The sequence below is a fragment of the Ursus maritimus genome, unplaced genomic scaffold (assembly GCF_017311325.1).
Source record: "Ursus maritimus isolate PB19 unplaced genomic scaffold, ASM1731132v1 scaffold_15, whole genome shotgun sequence".
Lineage (NCBI taxonomy): Eukaryota > Metazoa > Chordata > Mammalia > Carnivora > Ursidae > Ursus > Ursus maritimus.
This window is the reverse complement of record NW_024423897.1, coordinates 29,658,342-29,671,551: the sequence shown is the minus strand read 5'-3', so window position 1 is coordinate 29,671,551 and position 13,210 is coordinate 29,658,342. Positions and strand designations below refer to the sequence as shown.

At 34.9% G+C, this 13,210-nt stretch overlaps 1 protein-coding gene across 1 annotated transcript in view; it reads right to left on the bottom strand.

Annotated features, from left to right (window-relative positions):
• FGF10 (fibroblast growth factor 10) overlaps positions 1 to 13,210 on the bottom strand; it is a 79,274-nt gene that overhangs the window by 25,786 nt on the left and 40,278 nt on the right. The window lies entirely within an intron of this gene.

Sequence of the window (13,210 nt, the reverse complement as noted above, 5' to 3'; positions counted from 1 at the left end):
GGGAGTTGACTGTAGGAAGAGGGAGGAGCTGGCAGGAGGAGAGAAGGCAGAGCCTGACCCTATCATCTGTTTTTAGGTCTGACTTCCTATTCGCTCATCCCATTCTCTAACTAACTCTTCTGGGCCTCACTTTCTTTTCAGAAGCAAATGGTCACATAGTGATTAGGTGATTATCATTTCTTTTGCTCCTACATCTAGGAAGGACACCACACACTAATGGTGTTATTCCAAATTTATCTTCCTAGTTTTGCTTCCAGTAAGCCTCATTGTCTTGAAGCTTTGTGATGCCCCATATCATGTTTCTGAATGACGATATAAGTGCTTTCTCATTTTGTCTATAACTTTGGGCTCTCCATCTTCTCCCATTTTGCCATATTATCCCTGCACTCTAGAATGAGAGTCTCTGAAAAATACTGCTTTCTCCAGCCCTTTCTCAAGTGTGTTTTGAATATTCCCGGGAATCATCTGTGAAGATTTCTTGAAACCCCATACCAACATAAGTTTTCTTCTGATTCACTGAAAAGAAATGCTTGCCGTATTATCATCCCAACTACAAAGGCAAATATAGTCAATTCACACAAAAACTATACTCAGAAATGCCTTCGATGCTTATCAATAGAAGTGCCTTTAGAGGTTATATTGAAGAATGTCAGTAATTTGGATTGGACAGATTGGATGTATACAGTAGTTAAATGAATTACCTCACTTCATACAGCAGTGGTTAACCAGGTTTTTCCAACCCTAGCCTAATGTTCTTTCTACTAGTTCTAGAAAAATGATGCTATGCAAAGTAGCTTCTACCCAGGATGGTAATGACTGGAGAACAAGAAAGCTGATGCCTGATACTGTTCAATCAGCTGGCAAATAAATATCCTGGTCATAAACCAGCCTCAGGAAGGCTCAGTGGAAATTAATTACAAACACTGAGAGGAAATAACTGAGTGTAAGAAAATTTCTATAGCACAGGACTTTTCTCCTTCTTCCTACTCTTTTTCACTTGAATGGTTTCCCCTAGTAATGTTATAGGATTTTTGAAGATCTGATATTGTATGTAGTCTAATCTCTTTCACATAGTGCCAGACTCAGAGTTTAACTTCAACATAAGGAAGGGTGAATAACAGCAAGAGAATAGCTAAAGATCAGAATAGCTTGTCTTTTTCTAACCACCAGTTGTAAGGGCCTATACAGACAGGTGGGATTATGTGGGTCACAACAAAACAATGATCAATCGTCACTCACCAAGAGACACTCATGCATCCTCATGAGAAGAAATGACCTACTCCACTTTCCCCTCAAGCAAGCACTGTTAGATTGGAAAAGTCTCCAGATCTCTTTTTTGCATCAAGAAGTTTTGATGCAAAACTTCGGTATCCTTAGTCCTGTTCACAGCAAGTATTCTACTTAGTATGTATCTTGGTATAGCATAAAAAAAAATCTTTCATATTAAGTATACCTTATCAAAAGAAAACTTAAAGTCTTCTTGGGAATTCTCCTGGGAGGAAACATTCAGATTTTATGATTCCAAAGCTACATGCCAAATATAACTTACGGCCTGCTCAATTTACTTGTTCATTTACAACTTGAGCATCGTTAATGGAAATCGATGTAGTTCTATTTATTTTGTGTTACTTTGTTGTTTAATACATGGAAGCTAATCATAGAAAACAAATCCTTCATACAAATTCACTAGTAGTTAAACTATATGCTTAGATGTTGCCTATATATCAAGCTTTAATTTACTGTTTTCCTCCCTGTTGACTATACATGTTGGAAAAGTACAGATTGTGAAAAGGGAAAAAAATAGTTCTGTGAACACACTATAGAATATGCTGTATTATATACGCAGACCCACTTTAATAACTCATAATTTATTTATATTCTTTAATATTAAAAATATTGGGACATAATTAGTGACTGTTAATAATGATAATGATCTCAACAGTAGAGGTGACCTTCAAATATTCTTAGAACCTGTGTTCTTTATCACCTGACCCAAAGTGAGAAAAGAATCTCTCTTAGATAAGATAGAATTACCACCTTTACTACCACTACTGTTGTAAACAATTTCTCCAATCCTAACAAAGAATCTAGGATTTAATGATTGTAATTGTGAATGTTATTTAATTTTCTAAAACAGGTAAGCCCATGCTATATTAATGATCCCTGCACTCTAGAATATTTTATTTTGGAAAAGAAAAAGCATGCCACTGACCCTGAAATATGATAAAGATAACATAAAGAGAAAGCTACCATTGCACCTTAAAAAAATACTAATTAATCAGATTCAATAATACACTATAGGAAGATGCCATTGTGGTTAAATAAGATTTATCTAGAAATTCAAATGTAGTTTAATATTAACTACACCCTTTGATACAACTAGTATTTAATATTAACCAAGGGGGTGCCTGGCTGGCTCAGTCGGTGGATTGTGCGACTCTTGGTCTCAGGGTTGTGGATTCAAGCCCCATATTGGGTGTGGAGATTACTTAAAAATTTTAAAAAATGAAAAAAAAATTAACCAAGAAGTTCAGGTCAATGAAATACAACATTGAATAGAAATTGGAAGGATAGGTATTGAAAAGAAGAAGCCATACTATCATTACCTTTGGGTAAATAGGATTACCTAACTACAATACCCAAATAATCTACTGAAAACCTTAGTAGTTCTTTAAGTTGGTTCAATACAAGATATTTAAAATTAATAGTTTTTCTGTATGCCAACCACTATTTGAAAATAATCCCTTTATAAATCATAAGAAATAAAAAATAAGAAACAATCATGAGCAAAATATGCAGGACTTACAGGAAGAAACTTATATTGAGAGACACAAAAAAGATGAATATAAAGAGTTATGAGTATTATAAACATTTCAGATTTTCATTTATTGTGTACTGGATACAATTTTGATGTTTTAACTTGGTAAAGGGGTCCTTCTATCCCATTGGGAAAAATAGTTAAATTTTACCTTTAAAAATATATAATTTTGAGGAAAGCATTTTGTATGTATCAGATAATGCATTATACAGATATAATAACTTCAGTGTGACAGTGGCACAAAGGTTAATGGATGGGAGGACAGCTGGGACACTAGTTATCCTACATATAAACATTTCCATCAAGCAGAAGGAGTGTGGACTTCTGTTGGAAATATGACATGACTTTTTATCACTTCTCAGTTTACTCATGAAAATGTCATTTCTATCCTGACTCTTCAAATTGTTAATCCTTGTTCTGCCCTCAACTGTTTGCATACATTAGAGGCACTGCAAAGACTTCTCAGGTTGAATATTTTTGAATTTATGACTACACGATATCTTTAAAAAATTGTAGCAGTATCAAAAATTTTGAGGGATATGGGATGCATTCTTATAAGTATGATTTTTAAAACTATATTTAAACTAATCAGAAAGCCAAAACAAGGGGCTTGAAAATAGCATGTTAGTAAAAAATAGATTTCTTTTTTAGTGTTGCTCCATTGTTACAAAAATATAATTAAGAATACATTTTCCCATGTAACAGTGTCCTTTATTATGGTTTCATCAAGCAGATAATTTATAATTTTTAAGAGCATTAGTTTTTTATACTTGTGAGTCCTGAATCTTGTAACATACTAAACTTGTCTATTCTTACTAGCTGCTTGAAAACCTAAGGGACACTATTTACAGTCCATTCCTAGCATAATTATGTTTGAAGGTAAAAAATTTGTGTTAACTCATTCTTGACTACATCTACAATTTCAACTTGTATTTTGTCTATGATCTTTACATGCCTTTTAAATAAATGAGAATTAGACATAGTGTAAGAAAATTATAAATAATTAATAGTCAAATACAATTTATGATTCAGATAGCATGAAAAACAGAAGATTCATTGTAGGATGCTGGACAATTACCTAAATATTTATATAATGGGGAGTGATTAGATCCTGTCCTCAAATTGATGTTATACTCTGAGTTAATGAAAGCATTAACTTTGAAAAACAATACCATCATGTAATCAGACGTAAAAATATAGGGAAATAATCTGGTCTTGGGGCATGAGAAAACATAAAACACAAGGACATACTCTCAAAGTGAAAATGATAGATTTGAATATAAAAAATTAATGATTCTGTATATTATTCTATACATAATAAAAAGATTTTTTTTAAAGATTTTATTTATTTATTCGACAGAGATAGAGACAGCCAGCGAGAGAGGGAACACAAGCAGGGGAGAGGAAGAAGCAGGCTCATAGCAAAGGAGCCTGATGTGGGGCTCGATCCCATGATGCCGGGATCACGCCCTGAGCCGAAGGCAGCCGCTTAACCGCTGTGCCACCCAGGCACCCCTATACATAATAAAAAGATTTAAAAAGAGAACATTTCTACTACAGATTTGACAAGGAAACTAACCCCAATCCATTAAGAGCTCGCGTTAATCAATGAAAAAGAAGAACTAAAATGCAACAGAAAATTAGGCAAATGACATAAAAAATACATCTCAAAAGAAAAATACAGGTTTTAAACATGCAAAATATTTAACCCCTAAATTAATAAGAGAAATTCAAATTAAAATAAGATAAAATGTTTTGCTTATCAAATTAGCTAAAATAAAAAGAACCAATGATAGCCAATGTTGGTATGGGTTTGGTAAACTCATGACAGGTGTGTAAATTAAAACATTTTAAAGCAATTAAGCAACTTACTGGAATAACCTTAAAACTGTTAAACCCTTTAACCAAATAATTTCACTTTTAGAAATCTGTACAAAAAAAAGTTAGGAATGACAGAAACAGATTGATGTACTAAATAGTACACTGAAATCATTATGTGTATAAACAACGGAAAATAATCCAAATGTCCAACTAAACGTGTGTTAAATAAATTATTATTCTATTCTGTTATTGTTTTATTTCCATTGACAATCATAGAAAATATGTTAGAAAAATGTTAGAAATAGCATCATTTAGTAATGTAAGCTCTAAATATGATACTGTATGATCACAATTCTCTAAGCTACTATTCAGTGCATGTCTTATATATTACTTATAAATATCAGAAAGGAGGAAGATAATCTAAAATAACTGATTATTTCTGAGTGATAGCCTTATTGGTGATCTTCCTTTTCCTTTTTAATCTTCTCTATTTTCCACAGCCAGTCCTTTGAACATTTTTTTCTGAGTGCAAAATAGTCAGAAAAGAAGACTTGATAATCAAAGTGGAGAGATACTAAAAGACACAGAAATTACGAAGCTCTGTGTAGACCTCCTAGAGTCCCTGAAGTGATGGGAGCTCCTGTTTGCCATTGAGAGGAGATAAATGTCATAACTCCATAGGAAGATGGGGGCAGATACCATTCAGATTAACAAAAGCACCTGTCCAGCATGTTTGGCTTCCTAAGCTTTGGTGTGTTTAAAAGATCAGCAGAGCTTTCCCCTTGCCCTCTCTCATTGCAGCACAAGCTCAAAGAAGCATTTATTATGAAGAGGCTAAATTGTAACAAAAGCCTCTCCTAGCTTTGAATTAAAATGTAAAGTTTATCTGTAACTTTATTTATCAGAAATGCCCCAACAGATGAGTTACCCTATTAATTCTCATTAGCTTTTTGTGACTTCAAGTATCAAAGACAAATAATAGAGAAATTTTATTATTTTTTTCAGTGAGGAATGTTATAAGGTAGAAAATTAATTTAGACTAGCAAACTATATTTAGATTTAGATTGTCAACCAGCTACTTAATTTGAAAGGGTGTGTTACAAATATCAGAGTGTGGATAGAAGTGCATGTAAAGCCAAATCAATGAATCTCATTTTCTGTTCATTTAGCACCAAGTATATTTAATTTTAAAAAGTCCCTTTCCTTTTACCATTTTCCTTTCTATAAGTGATCAAAGCGAACAATGAATATGATTTAAGGAGGGTATTTTTTGAAAACTTCTAACATATTGAATCTGTCTCAAAACAGATTAAAATCCAAGCACAAAGGACATTTAAAATTTTTGTTTACTTACTCTCATCTGAAGTCTGTACATCTTAGGTTCTAAGCGTTGCAGTGTGATGATCAGAATAGTTAGGTCGTTTTAGAATTCGGTAATACAAGCAAGTGTAAATTAACCCACCCCTCAAAAATGTTACACATACTGTAATCTAACTGGTGTTTAACTTTTAAATGTAGAAATATTTCTGTTCTTACAATATATTAAAGAAATGTGGGTTTGAGGAAAATAGAAAAAACACAAAATAAAAATAAAAGTTTAGTATAAGGCATCCTGTAAGAGAAATTATCCTTCTTTATATGAACGGGCTATGTTCTGTCCTAGCCAGAGAATTTTTCATGTTGTGTATTTGCTAATTATCTGAAATGCAGTGATAACCTCCTATCAACACACTACATGTGAAACAGAGACCTGTTAGGCCCATGCTGAGAAATTTCCACTTATTTATTCTTTTCCCACTTTGAGATTCTTTGAACGGTGTCCTCTTATCTTAAAGTTCTCCTCTTGCCATTTGACCCCTATCTTTAACATCTTGCTTTCTGCTCTTTGCTCTTAAGCTTCTCACCTTCTCACTTTTGACTGAATTCTCCCCTCTTCTTCAGGCTTTTTATTATCTTGAACAAAGAACTACCAGCCATCTGCCCCCATTCTTTTTATTCTCCTATCAACACCTATCTCTTGCCTCTGAAGGCTTAGATCTCCATTCTTATATTTCTTTAAAGTAAGTGCAACCTTATTCATTTCTCTTAACTTTACATATGTTTCTTCACTATTAGGTTAATAGGACAGAAAATGGTAAGAAATCGGAATTTATGGAAGACTGGGAATGAAGAATTTTAGAATATAGTCATGATCTTTTCCCACTTACCAATTGCCACTACTGCCAAAGTGACCAGGAACTTTCCACTTCACATGCATTTACTACTTTAGATAGTCAAGGAGGAGTGGCAATAAAGAAAAGAGGAATATATAAAAAATGATAGTAGCAGATGAAGCTGAATTAGTAGGTGGAGGGAAAAAGCAAGAGTATGTATCAACATAGAATTTGAAAGGTGACACGAAAATGGCCCAAAGAACAGGAATACCATTCTTTGGGCTTCTTCTTTCCCAATCCTTTCAAGGATTGCCTAAGAGCTATAAACTTAAGTTAGAGCCATAAGCCTGTGAAATCTACCCTTGTACCCATAAAGTGCCTCTTTTTTCAGCTTCTTGATACTTTCCTTTAACTCTTTAAAAAACACCCAGCATTGACTTAATAACAAAATATTATGAGACATAATAAAAGTTTGAAAGTTTAAGAACATGGCTTATGCAGGCTTTAAGACACAGTTAATCCCAGGACACAGTTAATTATTTCTGTAGAATGATGGCATTAGGTATTGTCTTTTGCCAGTGTAATAGTTTTACTTTTTTTTATTCTAAGGATATTAACATAAATGATTGCTAGCCCGTATCTCTCACTTTATGACTGAAAAGTGTGAGCAAACATTAAATTCTGAAAGAGAATGCCTTTTGAGAATTTAGGCTCCAGTGGGATAGCTGTTTTTGATAAACAGCTATTCCTCTTTCTAAGATTTAGAATCTACCACATTGGGTAAATTAAAAAGAAAAAAACAGGAGAAAAGAGAATTAGGATTTTCTATATTCTCCTCCACTCAAAGAAAAAGAAAAAGGTGAAGTCAAAGGTAGAATCATCCCAGGAAGAAAAGAATCCACTTCCCTATAAATATCCTAGTAATTAACATGAGAAGTACTCTAAATTAAGATGGATTTATGTGATGATCTGATTTATATCATTGTCTATCTAATAAGAGAAAAATTTATTCTAACCAATTCTTTCTTTGTTTCTATTTTTTTACCATCTCTGGGGTCTGTCTGATGTCTAGGTTCCAGAGTGAAAGTTTGCACATGAGTTGTTAGTGAAATAAATGGCAATATATGTGTATTTAATAAATATGCTAGTGTAAGGTTTTATTTTTTTATTTTTATAAAAAATATTTATTTGAGAGAGAAAAGGAGAGAACGAGTGAGAGAGCACAAGCAGGGGCAGCGGCAGGAGGAGAGGGAAGGTCAGAAGCAGGCTCCCCATGGAGCAGTAGCCGAGAGCCCCAAGTGGCCTGATCCCAGGGTCCTGGGATCATGACCTGAGCCTAAGGCAGACGCTTAACCAACTGAGCCACCCAGGTGCCCAATAGTGTAAGGTTTTATAATGGAATTTGCTTCTTTCCTATTTATATTATGCAGAATCTTTGAACATGTCTTATTGGAATGTGATGTCTATAGTAAATACTGGGCTAAATAAATATTGGTTAGATTTAGCTTTTAAGGAATTCTTAGAAAGGAACAAGAGTTCAAAGTAAAACTCCATCACTCAGTTCTACCTATTAGGTCATGAATCTGATCTATTGATTACAGTGAAAGACCAACACAATATGGTCCATTATTTTACATATTCAGGTAGATAGATGATACAGAAAGAGATGGAGGGAAGGAGGGAAAGAAAGAAAGAGAGAGAGGGAGGGAGGGAAGACATAAAATGACAAGACATTGGGCAAAACAATAAAAGCTCTACAGTGTCCACATTACAGACCACTCCCATGATAAGGGGATTGTCTCAGAAGATACTTCACACCATCGTTTGAAGACCTAAATCAATCAGAGAACTATCAAGGTTGCTCAGCACTGCTACTGTAGGACCCAGTTGTTAGAACAGGAACATGACTGCATTTTATCGCAAGTGATGGGGAAGAAATTACAGGACAGTGGATTGTTCATAGAATTTAAAATCAGACAGACTTGAACCCAGTTCTACCTTTTATTGTTTTAGGTGGTACTAAACAACCCTATTTCATAAAGTTCATGTAAGGAATAAATTATTTAATACATGGAAAATGTTTAGCAAATAATGGCTACTTTTATTTTTGTTTTCTAACCCAGTAGGCTTTGCAAAAATACCATTTGGTGACTATAGAGGCAGAGTTGGGAAGGCAGCCCTGTCTTTTCTAACATAAGCTTTAAAAACTAGGTATGTATCCCTTAATAACTCCATTGTTCCTTTGATATGTGTGAAGTTAATCCTATTTGGAAGCTAGTAGATGTATATTTTCAGTCTGTACCACCTATTGCTATGTATTCCTTAGTTGTCTCCTCTATAAAATTATCTTCTTTTAGTTTTAAATTTGATCTTCATCAGCATCACAGACAAATCAATGACTGCTTGTGAAGTACCATCTGTATCATTTACTGCAGGAAGTAGCAGTCACACTCTCGCATTTGGACCTTGCTCTTAGTTCAGCCACAAAAATTCAGTGAATACTGTGTCAGGCACATCATGTCAAGGGGCAAAACAATTTATGAAAAGTTAATAAATGTCCAATGTAGTGGTCACAAATCCATCTGTAAATATATAGGTCATAGTACAAACAATAACTTCAACCGAGGCATCTGGGTGGCTCAGTTGGTTAAGGTCTGCCTTTGGCTCAGGCCAAGATCCCAGGGTCCTGGGATCGAGTCCCGCATCAGGCTTCCTGCTCAGTGGGGAGCCTGTTTCTCCCTCTCCCTCTGCCTGCTGCTCTGCCTACTTGTGCTCTCTCTCTCTCTCTGCCACATAAACAAACAAACAAAGTCTTTAAAAAAATAACTTCAACAGAAGTTCAAGGGAATGAGTATTTTGGATTAGGAAAACGACAGAAGGTTTTATGGAAAAAGCAGAATGCATTATTCAAAATATTTACTGACTGCCAGCTCTAGGTCAAGCAGTCTAGAACAACATAGGTAGGAGGAGGGAGCTAAGGGACCTTTAGAATAAAGGAAATGAAAATTCTTTGTAACATTGCCCACATTAAAGTTCATCTACATTTTAAAACAGTTATACACTTAGAGATATTTCAGTAATTTAGGCTGAGGACTCTCTCAGAGTTCAGTGTTGTCTGTAAACTTAAGGGTATCACTTTTTACTCTGTAAGAGTAAAAAATCCTGCATGCAGACAGTTCAGGGAAAAGCTATGATTAAGGAACAGGGGAGTTGGACAGATGAGGATCCAGACATAGGGACCAAGAGGACAAGCCAAGAGGACAAGATTTCTGTTGGGAATCTGGGCAGAGAGTGAACAAAGGGGCGTCCATAGAGAACAATGAGAAGGGCGCGTGCATGACAACACGGTAAGGTGTCTGCTCCTCCGTCGTCACAGTCCAGTTTTGGGGTTTACGCAGACTGTATCCCTGCGTGAGGATACATTCAGGTAGATGACGGTACCATGTTCCATTAAAGACAAACTGTTAGCAAAAGAGCATTTGGAGCAATTCTACTTTTCATTAAGTTGCTATAAAACCATTTGAAAATTTTAAAAAGATTGAATGAATGTTTTTGTTCCCTAAATGTAAATCAAACAGAGTAAAAATGCCAGATTAAAGTGGAATTGTAATTGGGCAATAATTTTTCTTTTTACCAAAATAGGGTTTTCCTAATTTTTTTTTCCCAATTCCCTGACCCACTTCTGCTTCCAGGAATAAAAAATTTTGTATTTCCAATACTTAGTATTGAGAGAATGCAAGTTTTCCTTCGAGATGATTTTCTGTGAAACATTTGCTAATAATAACAGTTTCAGCATTTTTCTGATTTTGGTATGTACTGGGTCAGTGGTTTCTAGGGGTCAGTAAAGGGAAGGAAGTGTTTGGACTTTCAAAGGATCTCATTTGAAAAATAACTTTTTGAATTTGGATAAAAGCACTGTACACTCCTAGCAACTTCCCTGATTCAGGCTACAGTAGTAATTACAATTACTTGCTGGCTCCCTTCTTTTCATATTTTATGGGGATCTTCAATCTATGGCCTTGGGTGCCTTAAAGATTTCAGTTGTTGTGATCAGTGGTCAGATTACACTTGGCCTATAACCTGAATATGCATCATTTCCCATGCATGTGAATATTTTATAGTGATAAAAAGATCAAATTTATTTTAAAGCATTCATACTAGCTTTTTATCATTATGTAATTATAATGATTCCATGTAAGAGTCTACAGAATATCTTAACCTTAAAAATGGTCTTCAAGTGCCAAAAGATTGGGAATTACTGACAGTATATTGTTTGTTTTATTGAAAAATAATGAATGATAGAATGAGAAAACAAAAAGATTCAATTTGAAGGTACATTGGGGAAAAATAAGTAAAATAAAACTGAACTAGGATCAGTTCCCAAGACATCAAATTTCAACCATATTTTTTATTCTTCTGTTTCTAAGAATATTAATACATTAAAATTCCCATTATTATTGAAATTCTGTTTATATTAGCTCAAGCAAATGGCCATTACCATCATCAATTTCAACCCAAATGCAGGATTATTCTCTGCAATATGTTTGGGTATCTCTCATCTTAAAAACAACCTACCTTTCCCCCCCAGATTTCAAATATTTTTAAAAATTTTATTAAGCTTTTAATTTTAATTCCAGTATAGTTAGCATACAATGTTAGTTTCAGATGTACAACAGTGATTCAACAATTCTATAGATTGCTCAGTGCTCATCATGATAAGTTTATTCTTTAATCCCCACCACCTCTTTACCCCATCCCCTACCCACCATCAGTTTGCCCTCTATAGTTAAGAGTTTTCCTTTGTTTGTTTTGTTTCTTAAATTCCACATATGAGTGAAATCATATGGTATTTGTCTTTCTTTCACTTATTTCTCTTAGCCTTATGCTCTCTAGCTCCATCCGTGTTGTTGCAAATGGCAAGATTTCGTTCTTTTTTATGGCTGAATAATATTCCATTGCATATATATACCACTCCTTCTTTATCCACTCATCTATCAATGGACACCTGGGCTGCTTCCATAATTTGGCTATTGTAAATGATTCTGCAATAAACATAATGGTGCATATATCCTCTCAAATTAATGTTTTTGTATTCTTTGGGTAAATACCCAGTAGTGTGATTACTGGATCATAGGGTAGTTCTATTTTTAATTTTTTGAGGAACTTCCATACTGTTTTCCACAGTGGCTGCACCAGTTTGCAGTCCCACCAGCAGTGCATGAGGGTTCCTTTTTTCTCCACATCCTTGCCAACACTTTTTGTTTCTTATCTTTTTGATTTTAGTCATTCTGACAGGTGTGAGAATAAACAACCTACATTTGACCATGGGTTTTGCCCAAGTTCCTTTCCATTTTTTTCCTCCCTGTCTCAGCAAAACATAAATTATCTATACGTCTCACTTTTTATCCTCTTCCTCAGCTCAATAGGACTGGGCTTCCCCTCGGCACCTTTCATTAGGCACCAACAATTCCCATGTTGCCAAATTCTGATGGACTCTTCTCATCTAAGTCTTTTGTCAGTGGCATTGGAAGTAACTATTCTTCCATACTTCTGGAAACAGTTTTCTTCTTTGTCTTCTGAGATATCACACTCTCTGGATTTTGTTCCTATTCTTTTGGGCACTCTTTGTAATACAGTCATTCTTGTAATTTCTCCTTTTGATCTACTCAATAAGGAGATATTGTGTTGACTTTGGAGTCAGACCCAGGTACTATAAATGTTTGAAGGCAAAAAAAAGGTAGATGGATGAATCCATCCCCTCTGCTTCTTGCTGAAGTTAGTCCCGTGTCATGTCTGGTTTATCCCCCCTGAGACTCCCTTGGACTACTTCTGCCTCACTTAAATCTCTCGTTCATGTCACCATCTAAGAGATCATTTTGGGTTACATATGTGTTCAAGTCACACACTACTGCTTAAAACACGGTGTATGTCATGAGAATCCCTTAATGATGTGGTGGTTTCTGCCTCGCTGGCCTTTCTTACCTCCTGTCTTACACTCAAGTAATAGTGAAGTACTTGCAGTGTTCACTTATCTCAGGCTGGTTTAAACAATACTTCCCTTTCATGTTTGGTAAACCCTATGTATCCTTCAAAAACCTGGAGGTATGCTCTGTATGATGCTTCACCCTTGGCAAATCTTCCTTCTCTCGCTGAGAATCACTCCTTTTTTGGTCTACCTTTTTATATCTTATCCATACCTTGATTGCCATATGATTATGTGGTACTTGGTTTCAGGGACTGTGACTTACTTTGTAACCTTATCACAGAGCAAAAGTTCTAGCGGTAGCACATAGTAAGTGCTCATCAATAATTGTTAATTAATTGTTAATTAAACTTGTGCCCTTATAGCAGGATTCCATTGTACTGATGAACAGAACCCAATGTCTCTGGTTCAAGACTTTTATTGTTCCTATGGAAG